The following is a 16,458-nucleotide window of genomic DNA, read 5'->3' as shown; positions in this document are numbered from 1 at the left end:
AGAATGTGCTTTTCTATGGGTAAGTGAGAAATAACCATTGAAAAGATATGCCAGTGACCACTTTTTTAATAAATTCTGTGACTCACAAGTTTTTTTTTAAGGATACCCCATGTGAAAGATAGATTGAGTCAACCAATTTGGCTTGCTGTTGGTTATAATAAAGACAGATAATATGCCTGGTAATAAATGATGGCTCTAAAAAGACCATGAACAAGTTTTCATTCCAAGTGCAGAAAGACATTAGTACCAGTGTTCTGAATATTTAATCATTAATTATTGCAGACCTTATTAGTAAGACTATGTAAATAATTATTTTAAGCCTTTCTGATGAGAACATGTACTGAATTATCCATATCCATATTTAAAGAAGGAAAACATGACAGCCATATATTGTAGGACTGCTATGACTTGATATAAAGCAGAAACTATAAAAAAAATGTTAGTAGCAAAGTAGCAACAGCTTACAAGGTTCATATTTACTGTGAAAAGCATACCCCTAGAATGTGTGGAGCTTAGACCAAAAGCCTTGAGGTGTAAAATGATAGATTACTTAAGGAATTATTTGTTGAGCCTTTAAATTCTTTCTTCTAATGAGAGATTAAACAGGAGAAGAACAAAAGCAGAAAATAAATTACTGAGATTTTTTTTCACTTATCTATTTTCAGACTAGATTCCATGGCTGTTACTCACTCAGAAAGTGTTTGATGGGAATTAATGTTTCATAAAGTTTAGTTCTCCACGTTTTTGCTTTTTGTTTGATAATGTCTGCCTCCTCTCCTGAACTCTTATCTCAAGAGAAGGGGGTATTAAAAATTGTAATCAAGATACTGAATACAATAGACCTTAGAAGCTAAAGGATAAGTAGTTCCTGATGAAGGAGGGGTTATTAATACATACCTAATCAATGGTTACATCAATAAAATTAGTGGGCATGAAAAATACTTTTAATGTCAAACTACCAGCTTCTTCCAGCTAAATGGAGATAGTTTTTATATTAACTTTACTGTTACCCTTGCTCCCTGGATAGAGAGGGAAGATAGTATAAGTTCTTATGATGCTTTAAGAACCCAAAAGAGATCCTGGAGAAATGGCACAGAGGTTCAATTCCCAGCAACCTTCTGGGTGGCTCACAAGCATCTATAATAGGATCTGATGACCTCTTCTGGCATGCAGGTATACATGCAGAGCACTCATACATAAAAACAAATATATAAATTTTTTAAAAAGAACCCAAAAGAAATAGAATGTTAAGAAAGATTAAACTAGATTTGGAGTTTGTTGGTATTCTACTCATCAGCTGTTTCTACTAGAAAAGAAATTATTATGTAAAGAGAAACAAGCACCATGATAAGCAAGTATGTATTATCAAACTGTGAGAAGAGAAAACAGTTATACTCTTCATCCTTTGATAATTGCATTTGTTGCATTTTGAAGATATTGCAAACACCAGTCAGTCAGGTGATTTCTGATTGTGGGCATCTCTCCTCCAGAGATTTTATGGTACTTTGAAAATGGGTAAACTCTGCTACTATCCAAAGTGTGGTCCCTCTTTATAATTCATTTTCGATCCATCCATAGCCATAAACAGTTAATAGAGTCTAAATGAGAGACATACTATTAAACTAGAAATATAAGTAATCTACCCTCGGCATTGCAACAAGTTGTAGCATTGAGAAAGGAACTTAACCTCTATGGATGACCATGTCTGTAAGGATCCCTTCAGCACCACTGCTCTTGAGTATAAGGCCTAAATTGATATGTGCATAAATTTGAATTTCAAATTTCCTTGACCATCTAAAATATTCTTAAAAGTTAATACTCCAAATAGAATTTCTTCTTATTTCTCTACAAAAAATATATAAATATTTTAAGCATAAAACTAGTTAATCTAATACTGGAAAGAACATAATCTTGCTTCTTTGCTGAAGCTTACAATGTAGCAAGTGCTCAATTCACTAATCTTTGTCCTTTATTTCTTCTACTTAGGTCTTTTGTAACACACTGTTCTTTGAGAACTTGATTTCCTGTAGAAAATCAACCATATACTGAACCCTATTCTAAAACATTTCAGATTTTTCTGTACTATTAAAATTCTTATTATAGTAATCAAAACTATTTATGGTTGCAAAACTCAGGAAGTCAGTGGAAGCACATCAGGTGGTTCTTCAACAACAGGAATATATAGTTTGAGTGTATAAGATTGTGAGTGTGTATTTAGAAATTTTATTCTTTTAAACCATGACTAACTAATGTTCATTCATTTAACATACTTTGAATGTATTTTAACTTATAATGAAATTCCCTACCAATAATTTTTAAAGCATTACACAAAGCATTGTTCCCAAGCAAAGTGATCTAGAGTTTGTAAGAGAATTTACTCATAACTGACAACTGATCCCTGTTCCATGCAAGTGAAATCATTCCAACTAAGAATCAAAAAGAAAGAAGGAAGAAGCCATGCTATTAGTACAAAATTATCCTGTACCTGCCAGGGGTTCTCAGATTCACATTTGCCTTGCGGACTCCCTAGGTCAATGGTATAAGAAGCTCTTATAGCCAGGTGGTGGTGGCTCATGCCTTTAATCCCAGCACTCGGGAAGCAGAACCAGGCAGATCTCTGTGAGTTCGAGGCCAGCCTGAGCTACAAAGTGAGTTCCAGGAATGGTGCAAAACTACACAGAGAAAGCCTGTCTTGAAACTCCTCCCCCAAAAAAACAAAAACAAAAAAAAACAAAAAACAAAAAACAACAACAAAAAAAGAATCACTTACATGGTTTGAAATATCGTTATGATATATGACATGATGCCTTGGCCCATAATTTTAATAACTCCCTAGACAATTCTTACATGTTGCTAGTTTGTGTAGTCTCTGTCCTGCTTATCAAATAGAAATCATTCTATATTGAAACAATACAGGCATAACATACTGCCATTTTTAGCTAACTTGGAATCTTCTTAGATATATTGATAGGTACTATTGTATTTCATAATTCAAGATGTTCCACATGATTAATTATGTCTTGCACAGTTGTACTGTTCTTCAGCTAATCCCAATATTTAGGACAAACAATTTACCATTTCTAGCTGTTTACCTGGAAAATTTTTCTTTTACACTTTCCCTTAGTCTTTAAATGCATTTTGTAAAATTTTCAGCATAAAAACAAGGGTAGACAGTTATAAGGATCTCTCACAGCCATCAAACCATTGAACATGCTTGACCCATTGCTTTTCTGCATCTCAGAAGCCTGTGTGATAGTTAGGATATGGCAACAAGTTATAACACTGTAGATTGTCCACAATTATGAATTCAAAATTAAATGTGAGCAATGCTATTCACTAGCTGTGCTTGAGCACTTCATCTCTGTGAGTATCAGGTTCTGTGCATGTATAATAGGGGTAGCCTATTTTAAAAACAAATGAATGCATCCCTAAAGTAATAGACAATGATATATACATATATTTATGTGTATGTGTGTGAGGGTTCCACCACTAAGATATACTCTCAATTATAAAAGAAAATAAGAGAAATCTAGAACATATCAAAATTTCAGCTCCAACATCTGTTGATGTTAAGCTGGAAGCTCACAAAAATTGCTGAAAATTTAAACCATCAAGGGACAAATACTGAATAGAAGGGATATGCGCAAACACATTGTGGAAACACACAGTAACATCTACTGGGATTAGAAAGTACTGGAAGGGGTCTGGGTAGTGACAGGGATGGATAGACAGCTTACCTCACTAAGCATATATAGCTTCTCCTAGAATAAGCAGGCCTTTTTATCACTGCTATGAGAAATCTGTAAATTAATATTAATTTAGCTTGTTAGCAGCCCATACAGCTAAAGTCCAAGGATAGAATAGCAGATATATTCCCAGAGATCATTTTCTGGTGAGGAAATTTAGAAATATCCAACAACCTGACTGAATACTTTACATCAACTGCTGGTTTAGGCACAGAACCAGCTAAGGGTAATTTACAAGAGAACCCCACCTCCCTTCACCTTTCCTAAAGACTATAGAAAATGAAAAAGTCAAAATGTTAAGATATAAACTCATTAAACAGAAAATTAATTTGTTCAATAGTGCAGAAATAAAATAATTTAGCCAGGCTGTGATTAAGACTCTGCTACCTGCATGATAAATGGGGATTTGACATGAATAATCTCAACTATGTATATATATATATATATATGTATATATATATAATTTTTAAGTTGAATGGCCCAAAAAGATAGATTTAAGGAATATTTTCACATGTAAAAAAAGTGATATTTAAAATAATATATTAATTATTTTAATTCTGTTTCTTTAAAAGATATTATAAATGTTATATCTTACTAGAAAACCTCAAAAATGGATTGTTTACTGAATTCTCAGGCAATTGAATATTTTTGAACTAGTTGAATATGTAGCAGACATTAAATAAGAGACTAGAGAGTTTTAATTGTGAAAAACAAACACAGTAAAAAAAAGTGTTACAGGTGATTTCTATACAATCTAAACTTGGAGAAGCATGTTTAGTTAACTTTTTACTCATGCCTGAATGCCATTTTGATTAATGAGGGTGTAGCAGTTAGATAATCAGGCTTGGCAAAAATGGTTCACAAAGACTCAATTAACATCCAAGACCCAAGACTACTTATTTGGTAAGAAATACATGCAAGTTCAAATGTATCCCCCATCTCAAACTGGACTCATTAGGTCCCTTCAGCCCATAGTTAAGACATTCCTAGAGATGACATCCTTGTCAATGTAAGATCACCAAAGGAGTGCTCATGTGGGTTAGGATATTATGTATCTCCATGGACTATGTTGAGACCAGAGTCCAGACTACTTAATTGTCTATAGAAAACTAGAAGCCATCTATTTCATAAGAAAACATATGACTTATCACAGATTCTAATGCGTTGTTTTAAAAAATTAATCAAGGGACAATATTATGTTTTTCTTCCTTTTCTTTTGCTGTGTCTTAAAATCACATGGATAATAGAGTGTGACAATATAAAAAATGTTTTATTGAGTTCCTAAGAATCAAAGTAAGTGTGTGTGTGGGGGGAGGTAAAAGGCATCACACTCCCTTTCATAAATACACTGACCATACTTTTAAAATTCAATTATCTTTTCAGTAATAATGGGGTTTATTCCCTGTTTGTACCAGCATGGGGTAAAGAATTGCTTTTAAAACACAAGATAAAGAGATAACAAGTCTAAATTCAGACCCAGGTTTACATCATGCAGAAAGAAGAAATCATCAAGAAACAAGAAAACATGAAGTAAATTCATGATCAAGTTTACTAGCTTTTAGCACGGATGGTGTAATTTGCTAGCATTTCTGAGCCACAGATTTCTCATCTGTTATCCAAAGGTGATAGACTGACATTAGATTCACCTAAGAAACTCTTGTAAATATGGCAATTGATCAGGAATATGGGCTATCATATACTCTAGACTTTTCCTCAATGCTTTTTTCCAGGTGGCTATGTTCTATGACTGGTAAGATAGTGTCAGACCCTTCCATATAAAGCTTGGAATAAAGTGCTGCTAAAGAAGAAAGCTATAGTGAAGATCCACAAAGGAAGAACAGAAAATGTGCCTATCAGCTTGACTCTGTTCATAGTTGCCATATAGACCATAGCCAACCCTTGGGTAGTTCACGTAATTTTCATAAAGGGATTTACCAAGGAATGGAAGGCAAAGCAATCACACTAAAGAAAAAAAAAATGTGCCAATTCTTCCAGTATGTAAATTTTAAGGATCAGTAATGCATAGACTACTTTGAAAGCAATTGTATGTTTTTATTATTATAATGTAATTTGCACTATGATATTGTCATGTTCAAGCAAATTTAAAATACTCTGATATCTAATGCCAAATGTACAGTTCATTGGTTCATGTTATTTCTTATAAGAATTACATTGCATTGTGCCAGTTGTTTAATGCTATTAACTTGCCCTGGGTGTGTTTTGATGACACAGATCCAACAGGGTTGTTGTAAGCACACTAACTAGTCATCTAGGGTTTTATAGATAAAATCACACATTGATCAGAAATCACTTTTCTACTTATTTTTTTGTAGAGTATTTTTTCATACCTGAAAAAACATGATTATTTTATATCAAACATCAGTTTTTCTTTAAAATCTTATTTTAGTAGCCAATGCATGTTTGAAATAAGATGTTAAATATTATATGATAATATTAAGGTTGTGTTTGTAAGTGAAAAATATGCATGCTGTAATGAACCATGCAGCTTTGAGGGTGTGTTTTTCCACTGCCATCTTCCATGAAAGCTTTGTCTTAATCTGTGCATGATTAACATTATTTCAAGAGTCCTTTTTCAATATTTATGAAGTGATATGTGAGTCTTAGTGCTGATGAGTCCCTGAGATAAGGTGCAATACTGTTCTGCTTTAGCTTTTCTTCCAATTTTGCATTATTGTGTTGTAATTTTTCCCAAAAAACTTTTTGTTGGAGTTGTTGGCAATTAACTACAATACATAAAACAATTTCCTGGTAAATCTTACCACTGACTGCATAGCAACTTAATGTGTCAGAGCATGAAGATGTGAAAAAGTCATTTTACAAGTTCCATTATATGAATACAATATTCTGGCAGCTCTTGTATAATCAAGAAAAGCTTATCATTTTTTGAAACACTGCCAAATCAGTACTACTGCCAAAAGGGAGAAGCATTAAGTCAGACCTGCATTACACTAACTTGAGCAATAACAGACTATCTAGCCCACAGCTAACTGGTACAGCAAAGATGGGGGGATGGTAGACCAAAACTTTTGTTTCTTACTACATTTGCAAAATGTAGGAGTATGAATTTTGGCAATAAAGACATGCCTTTTCATGCTGATAATTCACAATGATCTTTGAAAATAAAACTGATCCCATTCTAGGAAGGATGTGTCTAGGCATTTTGTTTCTTTGCTCTGATTTGTTTTAGAATATATGCATGTTTTTGAAAGGCCTAATTTCAAGCAGGTACTATGTGTAGACCAACCTCTCCATATGAGAAGTCATTTATCATAACACATAATGGGTAGAATATAGCTTTCAGTAATTCAAATCACCAGTATAAACATTTACAATGTTGGAAGGTGATTTCACTGTTATGTTATCAACGCAATGGAAATCCTAGTTATCTGTTCATTTGTTTATTTATCTACAGAATATTGCTTCTTTGAGGTCTAATTTTATCAGCAACAACAAAGTTAATATAATGCTAAGAAAATTGAATCTATTTACTATTCCAAGTCAAAATCCTGAAGCTGAGTCCTGCAGTAGTCCAAAAGAAAAGCATCGATTCACATGATGAACAGCCAGCCTGTTCAGCCTCAGAGAGCATGACTACAGCAGTCATGATATCATAAGTATGAGCAGTCCAGTTTGCCACAGAAGGATGACTGCACTGCACCATTCATTCATGATATTGCAGGTGTTGGAAAGAATAAGTATGCCATTCACAACACTGTAGGTGTGCAACACTCAGCAAACGTCTGATCTGGTCTCCTAGGTTGATACTGCTTGCATCCCTTCATTGAGTTTACCTGTAAGTAACAACACTTTGTGGCAGCTAAGCAAATATTTTAATAAGCCATGAAAGGCAAGATGGAAATCTGTACTTTCCACTATTTGGAGAAATTGTATTTTCCATAAATTAAACTGGAATTGCCATTTGAAATTTTCTTCCCTTAAAAATATGCCATTGCAATGTATGTTCCTGTTCATTGATGCCTTTACAAGCTTATAACTATATAATGTGACTGCTAGAATTTTGTGAAATTTTGTTTAGCAATTAATGGTTTTTACAACCTGTACAAAGATTCCAATGCAGAAGTAAATGTGTAAAAAATTTGAGCCTGTATGTAAGATGTGTCTTCCTTATGTGACATTTACTATATTCAATGTAAATACCTCACTGATTTGACACTGGAGTTATTAGATGTGTAAATAATTATGTTCTATTTGGGCCTAATGAATTCCTGTAATGTGAATATTTAAAATAAAAGGATTCAATCTAAATGGACAATAGTTTTGGTTATTTAAAATGGTAATGTTCAATTTATTCCCTCAAAATCTATTCACTCACATGCAAATCTAGATTTTCTGATAGTGAATTAAAAATCCATTTGTCAGCTTACACATTCATCATAGATATCAAACCAAATGTCAACAACCAGTGCACACATGGAGATTATTTAAGATTTAGTTTAATGGGTTCAGTACTACAACTAGATCTATTAATAATTGGACTTCACTGCATGGGGATCAGGATAACCTCATTCTGTCCTGATCCTAACCTTAAAGAACTTGTTTTCTGTTTCCTCTAGTCTCAGTCTTCTAATTCAGGCCTGCAGAGTCAACAATAGCTACAATCTCAATATATATCCATTATGGACATCTCTTTTCAACCATTGGCTTCTTCTGATTGCCATCAGTCATTTAATAACATGAAGACCACTGTGAAAGAATTTCAACACATATCCCTTCTCCCATCCTTTATGTAATTGTATTGGTGTAAACTGCAAACCTGATTCTTTTTCTTTTCATTGATCACTTTTTCTTCTGATTATTTGCCATTGGCTTCATTAAGTTGACATAATTTGAAAGAATTTTTACCTGCACTGACCAACTCCTCAAAGTTTCAGAATCCATGTTTGACATTATCTCTAATAATGGAATAAATAATTGATAAAATATGACAGAGGAAAAGTTCTACTAGAGTGATCCAATGATCCCCATTGCTCTACCCCTCTCCCCAAAACTCATATACTTATTAGGATCCTTCATGGATTTGTCCAATTTCAGATAAACTCAGTTGGTAGCAGGTTATTTTTTATATATATTTGACTTCCTCACAAATTTATAGACTCTTCTTTGCTTCTAACTCATCCTCCATTGATACCTTCCATGTCACCCACTTCCCAGGCAGTCCTGCCATTGGCATGTTCCATGTGGTGCACTTCCCAGGAAATATATAACCCTGGTGAAGTACTAGCATCCTTAATATTACATTCAAAGAAATATATGCTATGGCTCAAAATATATTCCAAATATAAAATATTTCAAAATATTCTAAAGCAAAGGGAAGCAAAAAAGGTGGTTATTATTTTTGTAGAAGTAAGAATTTAGTTAGCAAATTAGATAAGCCCTTCAATGGGGATATGAGCAAAGTTTTAGGGACAGAATAGAGTAAACAAGCTTTGTGATTTTAATGGCACATTCATGAAAATAGGTGTAGGGGTATTTATAATATATGAGAATATGAAGAGCTTGACATGCAAAGTAATAACTGTATAGTAGGTTAGATGATTGGAGCTGGTTTACCTTGATTTGATTTATATGGCAGCATCAAAAGTTCTTGAAAATTTATCAGCAGATGTACAATATGTGGAAACCACAAAATAAATAATTATAGTAATGTAAATCATTTAAAAATAACCAGTATTAAATGCCATATACATTCTTGTTGTCTAAATGCAAGGTATGTTAAGATACATTATATGTATTTAGCTAAAAGAGAAGAATGATGTGGAAGCCCCAAATATCTGAGTCCTGGAGATAGACTGCCCATGTTCCATTCTCAGATCTCCCTCTTTTAACTGTAAAACTCATGAGCACCATTTCTCTATTTATTCATCTTAAAAACTAGGAGCTCCCACTAGTTTGGGTTGGTTATCTCTGTACATTTCCCCATCATGATAGTGATTTCCCTTGTTCATAGAATTTCTCTTCTCTCTCTTCAACTGGATTCCTAGAGCTCAGCCTGGTGCTTGGCTGTAGATCTCTACATCTGTTTCCATCAGTTACTGGATGAAAGCTCTATGATGACAGTAGGGGTATTCACCAGTCTGATTACTGGGGTAGGGCAGTTCAGGCACCCTCTCCACTATTGCTAGTAGTCTAAGGTAGGATCATCCTTGTGGATTCCTGGAAACTTCCCTAGCACCTGGTTTCTCCCTGTCCCCATGATGTCTTCATGAACTGTAGACCGACAGCTGTGGAGGCTCTGTGGGACTGGACTAGGCCCTCTGCATAGGCAAGACAGTTGTGTAGCTTAACCTGCTTAAGGGAACCCCTGGCAGTGAGATCAGGATTTATCCCTGGTGCATGAACAGGCTTTTTGGAGCCCGGTACTTAAGGTGGGACATCTTATACAGCCTTGGTGTAGGGGAAGGGATTTAAATCTGCCTCAACTGAATGTCCCAGGCTCTGCTGACTCCTCATGGGAGGCCTTGCCTTGAAGGAGGTAAGAATGGGGGCATGGGTTGGGGGTGGGAAGGCTGGGGGGTGAGAGGAGGGACGAGAGGGAGATTTGTCATTAGTATGTAAAATGAATAGAAAAAATTTTTATTATTATAAAAAAAGAAAAAGAAAAGAACTAGGAGCATAGCTCAATCTTAAAGTACTTGGCTACCATATATGAGAATCCTAGTTGTTCCCAAGCACCATAGAAATAGCACATTAAGTAAACTAATACACCAAATAGATTTACAAGAGGACTGGACTAAATAGTAGTACAAGTATTTTCCACCACATCTTTTCTTCAGTCCTTCCAATCATTTTTAAACCATTTCTTCTAAAATATACCGTGTTATTAATTCAATTACAATTACATTATGTGGGAAGATAGTGAAAATGCTTCCATCACAAAGAATGTAGCTCAATGTTTCAGAGAGTCAAGAAAAATGTTGAATATTTGAAAACCTACAGTTAGTGATCAAATATCCTGAAACAAACAAACAAACAATAAACCTGTAATCACATCTGAAACTCTGGGAATCACCAAATGTAAAGCAAACTGAAAATAATGGTAACTGTTATTTTACAAACATTTTGACAACCTTTTGGGAACACACTCTCAGTTTGAGAAAAGCTGAGAACTGTTTATCAGGTAGGTTATGGTCTTTATTTCTCATCTATCTTATACTATGAAAACATTTTAGAAATGGGAATATATTAAAAAACAACATGTTGCCAAAGTTAGCAGGGTGATGAGCCTGATTTCCAGAAGTCTGATGGACATAAAGTACAATAGCAGAGCCTGGAAAAAGAAAGTAGAGATAATTATTAGAGTGTCAACATTTCCTTCACTTTGCCAGATTCTTCCATAATGCAAAATTTAAAGCACCAAATCTATAAGCAGCTTTATAAGTCCAGATTTTCATTATTCAAACTGTAAGTTCTTTAACCACAAATACATGTGTGATCTATTACTTTAGAAACATAAACATTTATATTGATGTTGCTGTGTGGTCTACACCTGCTGTTTATTTAGAAATTGACAATTATAAATTATCATTCTTAATAAATATTGTTTCAAATAGTGTCTGCTGAATCTGTTTCTCATATTAGGCAAGTATTATACTCTTGTGCTTGGTACTCATTGTGTGTGTGTGTGTGTGTGTGTGTGTGTGTGTGTGTGTGTGGTCAAAAACAGTTACAAAAGTGATTTAAAAAACATTACTTTTTAAGAAGTTCAGTTTACATTTCAGAAACTAAGATAACAAGTCAGGTCCTTTAAGCCGTTCTCCTCTAAAGTCCATTGCTGTTTCTTCTCTGGTTTCAATAACATAAGACACTGAGTCCAGTCATCGTCCAATGCCTGTCTTTCTCAGAGGACTGTGGCATAAACTAATTGGTCTAGAACTAAGAAGTCACTGTGATTCTAGAAAATATTCTATGCCCAATATGGAAATCATATTTAATAATACATATGGTTTTCAGTTTGCTTTACATTTGGTGATTCCCAGAGTTTCAGATGTGATTACAGGTTTATTGTTTGTTTGTTTGTTTCAGATTCTTCCATAATGCAAAATTTAAAGCACCAAATCTATAAGCAGCTTTATAAGTCCAGATTTTCATTATTCAAACTGTACATTTGGGCCAAGTATCTGTTGTCATAGATTCTAAATTCACAGATCTCTGTGAGTTCGAGGCCAGTCTGGTTTACAGAGTGAGATCCAGGAAAGGTACTAAAAGAACACAGAGAAACCCTGTCTAGAAAAAAAATACATATGTAATATGTTTCGATATTTCTACTCCATTATTTGGAGGCTGAGGCAGGTGGATCTCTATGAGTTTGAGGCCAGCTTTGTATATCAAATTTCTGGACAGCCAGAGCTATGTAATAGTGAGTCCCTATCTCAAAAGACTAAATCAAAACAAAACAACAAAAAGGTGTAATGATTTACTCAAAAGTTCTACACTATCTTGTTTAAAACTGTATTCATAAAACATAGTTATTTCAAATCAATGTGCCTAGAAAACCTTTTATGAATATTAACCCAAATGTACAGTAATTTCCATTGGAAAAGTAGAACATTTGGTAACAAGATAAACTTAACTGATAATTTTAAAATTGTTTGGAGTCGGAAGAAGAGATGAGTGACCTGCCTGCCAGCTGAGCTGCCCCACTCCACAGATTCTGATCCCTCTACTGTATCCCTCAGTATGCCCCCCACCACCTCTCACTTCATCACTAGCACCTCTGTTGGGCCCTGACCCCAACTCCAACAGAATTCTAGTGCTCCAGTACAGGCCACATCAGTCTGAGGAATAGATGTCAGCATCTCAGTTATAGACCACACCAATTGGAAGAACAGGTGCAGATGACAGTGGGCATAAAAACAGGCACACCAGTCAGAATAACAGAGACCACAACTGTACCAAAAGCCAAGCTAACCACCAGAAGGCCATCTCCAAAACTGGACAAAGAGTCCCTACTAGATCTGAACTCAGGCAGGCCACTAGAAATTCAGGTCATAGCTGGAACTCCAAAAAGGAAACAGAAACAAAAGAGCAAAACACCCATTCAACAAAGAAAAACACAGAAACCAAGACCTAGTCCTATAATCATCCCAAAACCACATGTCTAAATTCCATTGTAATAATACAATCAACAACAGCCAGGACAATATGGTAACACCAGAGCCCAGCTATCCTACGACAGCAAGACCAGAATATCCCAAAGGAGCTGAAGCACAAGAAAAAGACCTTAAAAACAACTTTATGAAGATGATAGAGGTCCTTAGAGAGAAAATGGAAAACTCCCTTAAAGAAATCAAGGAAAAGACAACCAAAAAATTGAAAGAAAGCTATAAATCATTTAAAGAATGCCAAGAAAACTAAGAAATGAAAAGGTGAAGGAAACTACTCAAATTCTGAAAATAAAAATAGAAGCAATAAAGAAAACACAAAGTGAGGGAATTATGGAAATGGAAAATCTGGCTAAGCAAACAGGAAGTACAGACATAAAAATCACAAACAGAATACTTGAGATGGAAGAAAGAATCTCAAGCATTGATGATACAGTAGAAGGAATGGATTCATCAGTAAAAGAAAATATTAAATCTAAGACTCCTAACACAAATCATCCAGGAAATCTGGGACACTATGAAAAGACCAAACATAGGAATAGAAGAAGTAGAAGAATTGCAGCTCAAAAATCCAGAGAAAATATTTAACAAAATCATAAAAGAAAAATTTTTTCTAGCCTAAAGAATGAAATGCCCATAAAGGTATAAGAAGCTTACAGAACACCAAATAGAAGAGAAAATCCATGCACCACATAATAGTAAAAACAATAGATAGAACAAAGAAAAAATATTAAAAGCTGCAAAGGAAAAAGGTAAAGTAACATATAAAGGCAGACTTATTAGAATCACAAATTCTCACAAATTCTCAATGGAGATCCTAAAATCCAGAAGGGCCTGAACTGATGTCTTGCAGACTTCTAAGAGACAATGGATGCCAGCCCAGACAACTATACCCACCAAAAATTTGAATCACCATAGATGAGGAAAAGAAGATATTTCATGCCAAAGTCAAATTTAAACAACACCTATCCACAAACCCAGTCCTACAGAAGGCACTAAAATGAATGTTTCATATCCTTGGTGATAAAGAGACTACCAAACAAAATGACTCTGAGATTTAACCTTAAACCTGTTAGAATGACTAAAATCAAAAACGCAAGAGACAACTCATGCTCATGAGAATGTGGAGCAAGGAGAATATCCCTCCTTGCTGGTGATAGTAAAACTTATACAAGCACTTTAAAAATCAATATGGTCGTTTCTCAGAAAACTCTACCTCAAGACCCAACTGTACCACTCTTGGGCATATACCCACTGGATGCTAAATCATGCCACAAGGATACTTGCTCACCTATATTCATAGCAGCTTTATTTGTAATAGCCAGAACCTGGAAAGACCTAGATGTCCCTCAACCAAGAAACGGATAAAGAAAATGTGAGTATGTACTTACTTGTAAGTGGATATTAGCTGTAAATTAAAGGATAACCATGCCACAATCCACAGACCCAGAGAGTCTAGGTAATAAGAAAGCCTGTGGAGGATGCTTCGATCTCTCTGAGAAGGGGAAATAGAAGAGAGTCTACAGGTAGGCTGGAGGCAAGTAGGGATAGGAACATGAAGGATCAGGTGGCAAGTGGGATAAAGAGTCCTGAAAGAGACACCGAAAAGGGTGGCATTTTGGTGTCAGGTAGAAAGCTATTACAAGCAAAACTTCCTGGAATCTACAAGGATGCTCTCAGTTAAGGCTCCTAGCAATAGCAGAAACACAGCATGGACTGGTAATTTCCTATGACCAGGCAAGACTTCCAGAGGAGGGTTTGGGACACCGACTCAGCCAGATAACCTCCCACCTACATTCTGTTCTGCCTATGGGATGTGTTAGGGTATAGGTGGTACAGAAATTGTGGGAGTGGCCAACCAATGCCTGGTATATCCTGAAATCCTTACCCTGAGACTGAGAACACTCCTGACACTTCCTGAAATGCCAGGATGTAGAGGCTAGATATCCCAGAGACCTAGGATAGAACAAAACACCACTGGCAAAAAACAAAAAAAAACAAAACAAAACAAAACAAAACAAAAAAAAAAAAAAACCTCATTGGCATTCTGCTATACTCATAGATTGTTGCCTAGCCCAATTGTCATCAGAGGCTTCATCCAGCAACTAGTGGAAATAGATGCAGAGACCCACAGCCAAATATTAAGTAGAACTGGGGGTATCCTGCTAAAGAGAAGGACAAAGGATTGTAGGACCAGAGTGGTCAAGGACATCACAAGAAAACCGACAGAATCACTAACCTGGCCTCATAAGCATTCTCAGATCCAGAACCAACAACCAGGGAGCCTGCATGGGACTGACCTAGGCAATCTACATATATGAGACAGTTGTGTAACTGTTTCTTCTTGTGGAACTTCTAACAATGGGAGCTGGGGCTGTCTCTCTGACATTTTTGCTGGCTTTTGGAACCCTAGTCCTCATACTGGGTTGCCTTGTCCAGGCTTAATACAAGGGGAAGTGATATGGACTTGATACATTATGTTGGGTTAATGGAGGCCTGCTCTTTTCTGAGCAGTAACTGGAGCAGGGGTGAAATGAAGGGATCAGAGGGAGGCAATGGTGAGAAACTTAGAGGAGAGGAGGGAGGGCACACTGTGGTTGTTCAGGACATAAAATAAATTTAAAATAGAAATGTAAATTATGGTGATGTTTTATTTGTACTGAAATGTGATTTTATTTGTATGTTAATAAAGTTGCCTTGGGGTCAGAGCAAGCCATACCAGAAGCTGGGCGGTGGTGCATGCCTTTAATCCCAATACTTGGGAAGCAGAGCTAGGCGAATCTCCGTGTGTTCAAGGATACAGCCAGCATGGAGACACATGCCTTTAATCTCAACACCAACCATAGAAGACCTGGAAGTCTGTACAGACAGGCAGTGACAAGGAGGTCATGTGGTTGGGTATACAACCTATGAAAAGGCAGAACAGAAAATCTATAAAAAAGAAAAAAACACACAGATGTAGGTCTCTTGCGGAGAGGAAAGACAGAGCAGCAGTGAAGGGTAAAGTTTTCAGCTCTCAGCTATTGCTCTGACCTCTTGGCAATTAACTCTGTATTTGGCTCTGTGTTTCTTATTTAACAAGACGGTTACATCTACAGTAAATAAAATTAGACATCATGGAAAAAAAAAAGGAAAGAAAAGTTGTTTGATCTCTTCCCCTCCTCCCAATTTTGGAAATAAAAAGACCAAATAATGGCTAACAAAGTTGTAATAAGACTAGAATATTTGAATACTCTGTGAAATTGTAAACTTATTTCCACCATATGTAAATATATATATATTTACAGTATACATTATAATGTGTTTTGGTGTATATACATAGTATATTATACTTATATGACATATTTTATCCAACAAAATTACTTTTACTATGGATTTTAAGAAAATTATTTTTATTGTCAGGAAAGAGCTCTCTGAATCAAAATAATTACTTCACTATGTAGAACAGAAAATAGAAAAAAAATCTATATAAAATATGAGAAGAAATTTTATAAATCATGTTACTGATATGTTATGGAACTCTGTAATTAACATAAAGATTTGACAGTGAAAACACAGTTGCCAATAGT

The sequence above is a fragment of the Onychomys torridus genome, chromosome 2, assembly GCF_903995425.1.
Source record: "Onychomys torridus chromosome 2, mOncTor1.1, whole genome shotgun sequence".
NCBI classification, from domain to species: Eukaryota; Metazoa; Chordata; class Mammalia; order Rodentia; family Cricetidae; genus Onychomys; species Onychomys torridus.
This window is presented reverse-complemented; position numbering follows the sequence as displayed.